This window comes from Protopterus annectens, chromosome 1.part0 (assembly GCF_019279795.1).
Source record: "Protopterus annectens isolate FY-2018-M chromosome 1.part0, PAN1.0, whole genome shotgun sequence".
NCBI lineage: Eukaryota > Metazoa > Chordata > Ceratodontiformes > Protopteridae > Protopterus > Protopterus annectens.
In genome coordinates this window covers 905123555-905136832 of record NC_056725.1, presented here as the reverse complement: position 1 = coordinate 905136832, position 13278 = coordinate 905123555, and positions in this window count along the sequence as shown.

The following is a 13278-nucleotide window of genomic DNA, read 5'->3' as shown; positions in this document are numbered from 1 at the left end:
TATGGTTTTTAACGATATGCATAGAGAACTTTTGAATAGGGGTTATTCAGTGATAGAAATCGATAATATTATTTGTAAAGTTCTATCTCATAGGAACACTAATGCTAAGTCGTATTTTTCGGATATGGGAGATGCAGCAGGTGCATCGAATGGTGTATCTGGACCTGGTAATGATATTCTGAGGGTAGTTTTGACATATTAGAATGATATTAATGTACTGTGTGATGTTGTGAAGAGAAATTGGTCTATTTTGATAGCTGATGAAGATTTTAAGAAGATGTTAGGTGATAAACCTAAGTTTTCTTTTTTAGAATATTAAATCTCTTAAACATCAGTTATGTTCTAGACATTGTAGATGCTCCTAGTAGAGTCTCAGAACATATTGGTACTTTTCCGGGTCTATTAGATTCTCGAAAGACGACAATGTTGAATCTGACATTGTTGACATGAGAATAAATAAACTGCCAAACATCGAACAAGTAAACGGAAATCTTCATAAAGGAAGATTTCCGTTTACTTCAATGTAGTGCGGTCTTGGAGTTGGTATATTTAAATAGCGGGGGGTGAGGGGGGCGCAGCTTTTTTTTTGTTTTTTTTCATTTTTTTTTTCTAAACATTCAGTGTTTTAACAGTTCAATCACTAAAGGTCGACGTTTAGTGATTCGAACTGTTAAATATTCAGTGTTTTAATATAGATCCTACTTTTTCATGTAACTGCTGTAGTGCTTGTAAGTATATTTTGTATATGTCAATGGTAGTGGTCCCTGATACTGGTCATTCTTATAATGTTAATTTTTATGCTGATTGCAAGAGCTCTGACTTAGTTTATTTGGCTTTATGCACTATTTGCTCATGTTTTTACATGGGCAAAACTAATTGCTCCTTTAAAGAATGCATCTTGAACATTTGAATGATATAAGAAGGAACAAGCCCTCTAGTGCATTAGCTAAGCATGTGAATTCTTTTGGAAATAAGCATGTTTTTAAGTTTTCTGCTCTGCAATTGCTCAGTTTTGACGAGGACAGTGTCTGTTGAACTGGAATAGATTTTAGAAATGTAAGATGAAAGAGGATCAGGTTTGAATGATGCTGTCCCTTTAAAACTGCTGCTCAAGTCATGTGATCTATTTTGTTAATTTTTTTTAATTTATTGGGTTTGTATTTAAACATATTTTAGTTGTAGATGTGTTTCATATAATCTGAAGAAGTGCCATTTGTTGTGTTAAACTGCTTACCTTTATTAAAAACTTTTACACGATCTTACTTCTTGGTCCTACTGGATGATATTTTTTTGTTTTGCTTTTATATGTAACTAGGAAACACAATAAAATAAAAACTAGTAAGGAGATAAAACACAGAGGGCTAACTAAAAGAAAAGCTGACCAACATATACTGTACACAAATAACTTTATTAAGCACTTTTGTCCCGGTGAACTGGATTTCTTCAGAATAATGTAACAGACCAACCCAGTCATTAAATACCGTAGACCCAGGCTCCAGTTCATAATCAATTATGCAAATTAACAATCAACGTAAAAAACAATTCAATCAAAAAATGACACTTTAAAAGACTTAAAAAAGCAGAATCAACAATATACCATTACTAAAAAAAGTACTAAAACAGCATATTGGTAGAAAATACACAAGAATAACTTTACAAGAAATATGCAGCTTTCAGTTTTAAAATTGCACTTAAAAGAAATCTGATCATTGAGGCCAGGTGGTTCAGTGGCATTTGCTCTAATCTACCATTTGCATTCCATATAATTCAAATAATCATCAGTGGGCCCACCCCTGTACCCAAGGTCAACATGATCAATAACAAAAAATTTAAAAAATGTTGGGGGTGTAACTTAATGTCTCTAAATAAAGCACTGCTGTCAGCTTTGCTCTTGATGTCATAAATACATTGATAAATTCTTTGTTTAAAAGTTCTCTTAGTTTTTCCAATATAGAAACCATCACATAATTGGCAGACAGCAACATAAACAACCCCTTTAGTATAACAATAATATTTGGACACAGATTTAATCACACCAAGGCTTTTAATAACCACATAATCCTGTTCTAGGATGTGTTTACATTGCATGCAATGTCCACATTTGATAGTGCCCTCTTAACAGGTGTTTTTACAGATCTTTCAAGTAATATTTTTAAACTCACATCCTTCTTATAAACAATACTGGGTTTGTCCACCACACTTGATGTTCCTGGTCAAGTTTGAAAATGTTCCAATTTCTTATAATGATATTTTTGATTTAAAAAAATGTAGGTTAAAAGGCAAAATTAAAGCTTGGTGAAATCTAGACTCCATCAGCTGAGGAGTCATAACCTGAAAATTGGCCCTAGAGCCTAAGAGAGGTTTAAAAATTCCCTGTTGCCTTTTTTTTTTAACTTCATTCATGATCATCCCTACAAAATTCTCAGCGTAGCCCCTCCTGGTGAACATCTACAATAATTTTAAACATTCATTCTCAAACATAACATAATCTGACATCGTTCTTGCCAACTTGACAAATTGTCCTTTTACCAAGGCTTTTTTCTGATGGACAGGATGACAACTGTTGTAATATAATAAAGAGTTAGAATATGTTGGCTTTCTATATAATGATGAACTAAAGATGTTATAGTCATAATTCTTCCTTATGGGGACATCTAAATAATTGACCTGGTCTTTGTCTACAGTCATTGTAAATTTCAAAAAAGAAGTAGTGGAGTTCAGGTAGTTAAAAAATTCAGTTAATCTTTCCTCAGTGTCTTTCCAAAAAAAAAAGACAATATCGTCCAGGTATCTACCATATAGGGCCCAACATTCATGAAACTGTGATCCTAAAACAAACAAGTCCTCCCATTGGGCTAAAACAATATTGGCAAAGGCTGGGGAACAACACGGCCCCATTGCCACCCCTTTAAATGTTTAAAAATCTGATTTTCCAAAATCAAAAAATTGTAATCAAGAACCAGCTCCATACAGGTTTATAGTCACAAAACCATTCAATACCCAGTTTATGTGGGCTAACAGAAAATAAATCACATATGTCAACAGTGACCATCAGCAATTTTTCATTGTAAAACTCATTCGACACCTTGGATAAAAAAATCCTAAGAATTATTATATAATTGTGGATGATGGTCAAGGACTTTCTTAATTTTGTGATCAATAAATGTCGCAATAGGAAAGATCTTAGAAGCCTTTGCATCCACAATTGGCTGTAATGGGAAACTAGAAATATTTTTGTGAATTTTTGGGATCCCAAAAATAGTAGGAAGCCGAGGATTGGGAACTTGTAAAAAATCATATTCATCCAAGGAAATCTGTCCATTAAACAACAACTTGTCTAATATTAAATCAGTATTATGCTAGGTGATATTGAGCTTGTTTCCTGAAGACTTCCTCATATGTGTCACTATATAGGATGGAAAACATCTTATTAATATAATTGTTGGAGTTGATTGTTAATTTGCATAATTGATTATCAACTGGAGGATGGATCTAGGGTATTTAATGACTAGGTTGGTCTGTTGCATTATTCTGAAGAAGTCCAGTTCACCGGGCCAAAAGTGCTTAATAAAGTTATTTTTGTATATGTTGGCCAGCTTTTCTTTTAGTTCCCCTCTGTGTTTCATTTCCATACTAATTTATATGTAACTATGTTCATATGCAAGAAAAAGAAATCAGTCACTTATCTGCCCACTGAATACAATTACACTCATGGAAGCATTGAGGTTGTCTGACATCACAGACACTTTTATGTTCTCTTACCAGACAGGAAACTGTGGAGGTGCAGTGGTGCGGTGGTTAGCATTGTCACTTCACAGCAAAAGGTTCTGCAGTTTGATTCATGGCTGAGGTGTGTTATGTGTGGAGTCTGCATGTCCTCCCTGCATCTGTGCCGGTTTTCTCCCATGTCACAAAGTCATGTGTGTGGAGCATTTCTCCCTGGGCCTCCACTGAAAATTGGCTTGTTCCAAGTTGAACTTTCCTGGTAAAAAAAATGTTAAATAAATTGTAAGCAGTTAAAGCATTTTAAGTTTTGTCCAGTGTCTATTCCTGGAATAGTCTTGGCAGTGTCAGAACAAGTTTTGTTTGGAAATAGTGTGTGCATGTAAACATAATGCAGTCAGGCTCTGAGATGGTTGTCAGACTCTAGAGTACTGCTGCATTTTTTAGCTTCCGATGAGAATTACTGGGACTATTCATGATAAGCTTTCTGAGTTTTAATGCTCTAGCATTAGTGCTGTTCATGTGTTATTAATGCTGCTTTGTGCTTCATATTGTTCATGGCCATGACAAGTGCAAAGCCAGTGAAAAAGGAGGAGTATGCCATTTACTGTTATGGGTGGAAAATGGGACCTATTTTTATCCATGAGTCTTGTGCAGGCAAAGATGTTTCTGTGCCAAATGAGGCTTTACTGATGGAAATGTTCTTGCTCAGCTGTATCATTTGCGCATGTACTTCTTGCATTAGAAACTACACGTATTCTGTCCATTTAAATGTTTGGAACCAGTGATCCATGTTTTTTTCATTCAACTAAGATGGTGGAAAAGTTTAATATTTGAAATTTTGTGGAATTGTGACCATTGACTTTACTTCTGCAGTGCAGTGGGCATATGACATTCCAAATATTGTCAGGTGACTGGCATTTACCTTTATAATTTATGAGTTTTGTGGTGCCTGTGAGACTGAACAGTGATGTATGGGATAAGGACAATTATTAGTCCATCTTTTGCTACATGTCTGAGTAGAGCCTGCTTTATAGTGTCTGTTTGCCCATTTGTGAACTTTGGGATTTATTGTTTTAAGCATCAGTTTTGGGTTTTCTGTATGTGTCGTAGCACTGTTGCCTTACACCTCATTATTATTATTATTATTATTATTGCTATTTTATTTATTTATTATTTAGCAGATATTATTGAATTTATTTTTTGCTCATTAGGAATTCCTCTGGTATATATTCAGTTAATTCATCTGTATAATTATTATAATCTACATGCTGTTTTGGGCTGTTCATATTCTTTTTAACATACTCGGGCAATTAAGCACTAAGATGCACTTGAATTTGTATCCTTGGAATGCATTTTGGAATTGAACCTTACACCTCTACATTCAACAGCAGCTTGATTTAAAGCCTTCAGAGAAGCTGGAATACTCTGATTGGTTAAGAACACCCTTGGCATGGACACATAGGAATTTCTTTCTGATACTTGACTTTCAGTTTGCTATTCAGGAATGGCCTGGATATGTCCCTCCTTGTTTCTCTCAATGATATCGTCTTTGGTCTGCATCCAGTTAGGACCTCAGTTCATCAGCTTTTTGTACTGCAATACCAGTTTCTCCCACTTTTTCTGTCCATCAAGCTTTAAGGTATAATAGTTGTCCTGGTGGTGCAGCGGTAATGTTATCGCCTCACAGCAAGAGGTTCTCCCGTTCGATTCTCGGCTGAAGTGCCTTCTGTGTGGAGTCTGCATGTCCTCTCCATGGTTGAGTGGCATTCAAAAGACATGCGTGAATGGGCGTGCCTTCGTTGAAGGTTGGGCATCAGGCTGGCACCTTGGCACCATAAAAATCGACTGCCAGTCATTAGCAGACCGGAGTTCTGCTGTGGCGACCCCTAACCGGGAAAAGCCGAAAGAAGAAGAAGATGTCCTGGTAGAATGTCAGGTAGAGTCCAGCTGGACTATCACCTGTGTAAAAGAGCTTATGAGACCATTGCTCTCTGTCTTTTCTCATGGAAACTTTAAACAGAATATTTACTGGTTCAAGTTTGGATTCTATCAAAGTATGTTATTCCTCATTTGTCTTCTAAGCATTAGCTCTATAGGTCTTACTCCTGTAACACTGTGTGGAATAGCACAGTAAGACATGACAGCTCTATGAGGATCAGGTTGTCAAAGAATGTTTTTAACAGTTTGGACTGCTCTGACAGCAGCTCCATTGGACTGAGGATAGTGAGAACTTCACATACTGTGTACATAGCAACAGACCTCAACAAATTGCTTGAACTCTTTAGATATTTACTGAGTACCATTACCTGTCATTAGTTTAATTTGTATGAAATTCTAGTAAACATTTCTTAAATCTGGCAATAATTTGTTGGCTAGTCATTATTGGTACAGGTAATATATTATTTGTATCTCAGGAGTAATTGTCCATTACTAAAAGGTAGTTATGTCTTCCAAATTCACACAAGTCAGCAGCTATTCCTGTGGTAAAGGAGTTGGGGTGATGGTTTTCTCCTTGGGGATTATTTGTATAAGAAACAAAAACTGACATTTTGACACATGCTTTGCAATGTCTATATTGATGTTACTCCACCAAATAGATATCTTGGCTCTTTCACACCACCTAATCACACCTTGGTGTCCTTTGAGGATTTGCTTCAACACTTTAGCACATTGTAAATAGGGAACAACAATTCACTTTTGGTTCAGTAGCAATCCATCTCTTTTAAACAGTTGTGGTCTGAAGTTATAGTATTTATATGTTAGGTGGTTTGACTCTATCCTGTAGTTAGGCCAGATTTTATGACTCTAACTCATTGTCATATTTGGTAACTTTTTTTTTCCCTAGCCTTCTAGCAGTCTCTTTTTGATATATTATAATGCTCTGTATGTCTGCTTTAGTATCTAATGATGTCTGGTCAGGTACTGGATTTTTGGACAACATATCAGCCGAGATTCATTGTTTTCCAGGCACATGGGTTGTTCTGGCATTGAAACATATCAGTCTTATAAGCAAACTTTGACATCTCAGCAGAAGTTTCAATTGCACCAATCCAAGCTCCTGTACTCGGGCAGAACGTAATAAAGTTAAACAGCGTGAAACTCTCGACTATAATAACGCAAAGCAACAGTTTGCTCGTAAACACTGTTTTAATGTTTAAAATCAAATTACATCCAAGTGGTTTAGCGCTTTCATCTGTCGCAGACAGATTTCATCAGAACCAAGCTATCAGTCTCATTCTCTGACGTTTATAGTTAGATTTTGGCGCCTTTTTTAAAAACTTTTTATAAAAAGACTTTTAATACAAAACACTTCATGTATATAATTGTTCATGAATGCTTCTCTACTGAATAAGCAACAACATATTACTACTGAACAATTTTATGACTATGTTAAAAACATTAAGAACCATTATAAAAATATATGTATAAACAATTAAAATGACAAAAATAATTCATCTATGCATTTCATAACTAATCTATAGCTTACTTATGCTATATACTCTTAAGCAAGTCTGATGGTTCAACTTCATAAACACAATGTATGTATACATATATGTGACAAAATTTCCTGAACAACTGGGAGATGTCTAACACTTTAATCACAATATTGGCTATACTAAATATATCTAACACCAGATTGAAACTCTTTATCTAATATATTTTCAATTTATATGTATATTGTTGCTAAGGATTCCTAAGAATTCCCCAACAGTAAAAAGGGTTTCAAACTAATATATTCATTCAGTCCTGGAAACGTGGTGGCATCTAACATTATTTGCCATTTACTTTCCAGGCATCCCAATTTTGCTTTCCAATTGCCTCTATCCACCGAGCTGTCAACCTGATCCAATATAGCAAATATAAAAATGTGATCCTTACTGGTAGCCTTCGTGTGTTTACTCAAGGCATTATTTTCATCACCTTTTTTAATTTTATAATAATGCTTGTAGATTCTGGTCTTAAATTTTCTTTCAGTTTTCCCTACATAATATACATTGCATTTTTTACACATAGCGAGATATACAACACCTTGGCTATTGCAATTTCCCTCTTTAAATTTACATACACTGTGGGTACTATTTTCCAAAACAACACTTTTTTCTTGGTTGATATACTGACACTGTCTGCATGCTCCACATTTCTTGGTCCCATTTGTCCTATATGATTTTCCCCGCCATGCATTGGTACTTATTTCTGTAAGTCTTTTTAAATTCATTCCCGTTTTTAAAATTATATTGGGTGTAGTACCAACTGTATTCCGTGCTTCTTCATCCAAATTGAAAATATACCAATGTCTACGTAATATTTCCTTCACCACATTTGTGTATGGATTGTACATTATAACGCACACTCTTCTATTGAACACTTTATTTGTATTTTTTACTATAGCTACTTTCCCTAGTAGTGGTTCATATTTCTTACCCCATTGTGATTTTACATAATTTGTCACATCTGTCAACATGCTGTTGGGGTACCCCCTTTCTTTAAATAACTGGTAGATAATTTCTATTTCTTGGTTCATAATATCCCTGGTAGAAGACATGCGAGCAGCCCGTACACACTGTCCCTTAACAATATTCTTAAAAGTGTGTGGTGGATGGCTGCTTCCATACTGTATGTAGTCGTTGGAGAAGGATGGTTTCCTATATACTTGAGACACATATCCATTTTCATCAGAACTGATGAAGGTGTCCAAATATGATATTCCCTTTCTTTCTACAGTATGTGTAAATCTCAAAAATTCCGTTGTGGAATTAATATATTGAATGAATAATGGGATAGTTTCCATATTTCCTTTCCATACAATGAATATATCATCCAAAAAACGAGTATACAGTAACATTTGCTTATAGTACTCACTTGTGAAAATGTACTGGTTTTCCCATTCGAGCATTACTAAGTTTGCATATATGGGTGCACAAGATGCACCCATGGCAACTCCATTGGTTTGTCTAAATATCTCACCATTGAATTCTATATAATTGTGGTCCAAGATGAGTTCCATAGTGCTCATAATAAGTAGAATTTTGTCCCATGTACAGTCAGAATATTTCCTTAAGCTGTTACAGAAATATTCTAATCCTATATCCTTGGGTATGCAGGAAAATAAATCCTTTACATCCACCGTGATGAATATAATTTCAGAGTCCCATACATCTTGATTTAATTTATTCAAAAAATGCCAGGAATCTTTGATCAAATGGGGGACCTTTTGATAGATGTTCTTTGTCCATTCATCCACCAATATACCCAAATTAAAAGTTTTGGACTTGGAAGCAGATATGATTGGTCTATATGGAGGATTCAGAATGTCTTTATGAATCTTTGGAATACCTATTATGTGTCCTAAAATGGGATATTCATTCCTAAGAAATTGGTACACTTCCTCCGTGATTCTACAGTCCAACATAAACTCTTCTATAACCAAGTCTATCTTCCTGTAGCCAATGTTGATTTGGTTTCGTGAAATCAATTCATAGTTCCCTGAATTTGTCAAGATGTCATATAGTTTATTCTGGTAATTACTTGTATGAGTTAGTATTTTATGACTCTAACTCATTGTCATATTTGGTAACTTTTTTTTTCCCTAGCCTTCTAGCAGTCTCTTTTTGATATATTATAATGCTCTGTATGTCTGCTTTAGTATCTAATGATGTCTGGTCAGGTACTGGATTTTTGGACAACATATCAGCCGAGATTCATTGTTTTCCAGGCACATGGGTTGTTCTGGCATTGAAACATATCAGTCTTATAAGCAAACTTTGACATCTCAGCAGAAGTTTGCCCAAACTGTAGGAATTACTCAGTGGAACTAGTCTGGAGTTGGACATTCTTTGCTTCAATAGGTATCTTTTTAACACCTTTATTAAATTATCACTTGTGACATAGGCAACCTTACTTGTATATAAAAGTAACCAAACCATATTAACACAATCACGTTTACAAATATTATGCATCACATACATTGCTATATATATATATCCTGTAATCTAAATAACAATACACAAATTATTCAATTCCTACCTTCTCTTACTCTGTTTCCCCTCCAAAACACTTTTCTGTATATTTTGTTTCCACAATTTCCATTTCTTCTGTGTAATTTATTCCTACACTTTTCTAAAGATCTTGCCTCCTGTACTTTTATCTTTGTTAGAATATTCATTACTTCAGGTATAGCTGATTTAGATTTTGGTTTTCATTTTCTAGTAATTGCTGTTTTGGCAGCCACCAGGATTAAACTTAACAAGGCCTTACTATGTCTAGGCAATTCAGATCCTGTATCCTAGCTCAAATCATATGCAATCATTTGCTTATCCAGTATTCCTGAAAGAGTAATCTGTAGGGAATTTTAAAGTCTGCTAACTCATTACATTCCCAAAACATATGTTCTAATTACCGCTTTCTTCCCCATCACACCTCAAACATTTGCCATCTACCTGAGGAAAAATTCTTTGGATTCTGCCTGGGGTATAAAAGTATCCATGCAAACACTTCCAGACAAAAATCCTAAATCTTCTAGACTTTTTTTGCATATTTGCTAGCCATACATATGCCCTGCCATTGTTTTTTTTTCGTGATTTGCTTATCTAATGTCTCTTATCAATCTTTTCTGATCTCTTCTGATTGATTCCTATACTTATTGTCTAATATTTTATATGCCCTACTAATTATCCCTTTTTAACAGCATCTTCTGTTCTAGACTCAATTAAAAACTCAACCTGTACAAGTCTTTCAATTGGGATTTCTATATCCCCTTCTTTTTGTCTGTACTCTGATATCAGTCCCTGACAGGGAAAGTAATCACTAGCCTGCAATACAAATGTCTTCTTGGCCTCTTCCCATTCTATTACCTTTCCTTCTCTAATTATTCGTTCCTAATACATTGGTTCCTATGCCAGCTTCCTGCAGTAAATTCCAGCCCTCTCTTGTCTATTCACTAATTGCAGTCATATGTCTGCAGAATCTCCTTTCTCCATTCCCATGTGGACTTAGTTCTTAGTATACTTTCTGCTACTTTATGAATGTAATATTGTGTATGACTGTTGTTGTTCACCTTATGGATCTGTATCCAAACCCCCATTATTTCCTTATTTCTTGCTTTATCATCATCCCTTTCTACTTTGCATTGTAATTTTCTACTTGTATTATATATAAGAGCTTTAACTGCATTAACTTAAAATATTAGCCTCAGTAGGTATGTTGAGAACGTTACACACACCCATCACTTACAACAAGGCACTTTTTGACTGTTTGTACTATCTCTGTTTAGCATAAGATAGTCTTCTGGAACAATGCGGAACAACTCTCAACAGCTATAAAAAAAGCATCTGACATAAAGTAACTACTGAGCCATAGCTACTGGCATCAGTACTCACAGCTGTAGGTTTCATAACATCATAGTAGGTGAGCACAGAGGCAAACAGCAACATCTGTTTAATTCTGTTGAAAGTTTGGGCTTGAACATTCCCCTATGACCTGGGCACATTTTTTTTCAATAAATCTGTCAATGGACATAGCACTGTAGCCAGATCTGGTACTGGCTTGTCCAAGAAATTAGTCATATCTAGGAACTGACATAAATCAGTTACACAGGTTGGACTTTTTAGTTGTGTTATTGTTGTGACCTTGCTTGCATCTGGGCTGATTCCATTGTGACGTATATTGTGACTGAAACATTGGCTCTCAGACTTTCTTGGCATTTTTAATAGTTTGGAGCACTGCCTCAAGCCTTACATAATTTTTCTCTTTACCTAACCAAACACTTGTAAACCATCCATGACAATGATAATACAGCTACCTTTGGACCACTTCAATAGAATGTTCATTGCACATTGCTCTATTTCTAATGCTGAGGTAATGCCAAATGGCAGTCTTTTTAAGACAAACCCTTCTAATCAGAGTAATAAAAGATGTTAGCTTTTGGTCATCCTTCTCTAAATGTACCTGTCAAAAAACATTCGAAGTGTTTAATGCAGCAAACACTCTGGCCACTGCCAGCTTTAGGGCAAGGTCTTTAAGGGTAGACAGAATAAACTATTTTCTCAGAACTGAATTATTCAACTTTCTCAAGTCAACAAATGTTTTTACATTTCCATTCATTTCAATGAATGAAACCATGGGAGTAAACCACTCTGTTGGTTCAGTTACACTTGATTGCATCAAAATCTGGCTTGCATTTAAGTTCTGCCTCTTCTTTGGTCAATGTTGGAAATGATACTTCTGAGTGTGGTCAATGCAAATAGGGCAATGTCTAATTTAATTTTATTTTTACTGGGTCACAGTTAAGCAGACCAGCTTCAACAAACACATCCAGATTTACTTTGTTTATTATTCTAGCAATCAAACCCAATTTCCAGGCCACAGTTCTGCTGAACAGACTATTTGTGTACAGACCTTTCAGAAAAAAAAAAAAAAAAAAAACAGAATTAATAATTTTGCCCCTTCCACACAGTCATTGCTAAAAATCTGCCAGCGTACTTCAGTTTGCCTTCGGGATGCACATTTCCATATTTTCTTCAGCATCTGCCAATATTTGAAATTCTTCTTTAAGTAGCAAGGGATACTACTGTACCAGTTTTAAGGCTTACCGAGGTTACATGAATTGGGAGTTTGACTCTCTACATTGATTCAGTGTTTGATGAAACAAGTCATTGAACCAAGAAAAATACTTTCTGAACACCTTTCTCAATGCTGTTCACAGTGGCTTCTACTTTTGTTACCTTAGATTTCCAGTGACAGCAAAATGTCCTAATTTTACTGCAATTCTTATACCTTTGGTCATGTGCAGCACACTGCACTGACCCAGAATGTAAATGGATAGACTTTGTGCATTAGCCAAGCTTGCATTCACTCTGCGTCTCATGCACGTCTCCTTTGTGCAGTATCATGCTTTTACCACACACACACACACACACACACACACACACACACACACACACACACACACACACACACACGCATACACACACACACACACACACACACACACACACACACACACACACACACACACACACACACACACAGACACACAGAAACAGACACACACACACACACACACACACACACACACACACACACAGAAACAGACACACACACACACACACACACACACACACACACACACACACACACACACACACACACACACACACAGATACACGAAACAGACACACACACGCACACACAGAAACAGACACACACACACACACACACACACACACACACACACACACACACACACACACACACACACACACACACACACACACACACACACACACACACACACACACACACACACACACACACACACACACACACACACACAGACACACAGAAACAGACACACACACACACACACACACACACACACACACACACACACACACACACACACACACACACACACACACACACACACACACACACACACACACACACACATACACACACACACACACACACACACACAAACACACATGAAAACATGAGTTCTGTCTCTGCATCAGTGCACATCAAAGATTACCCAGTCATTTTGTTCAGAATCTC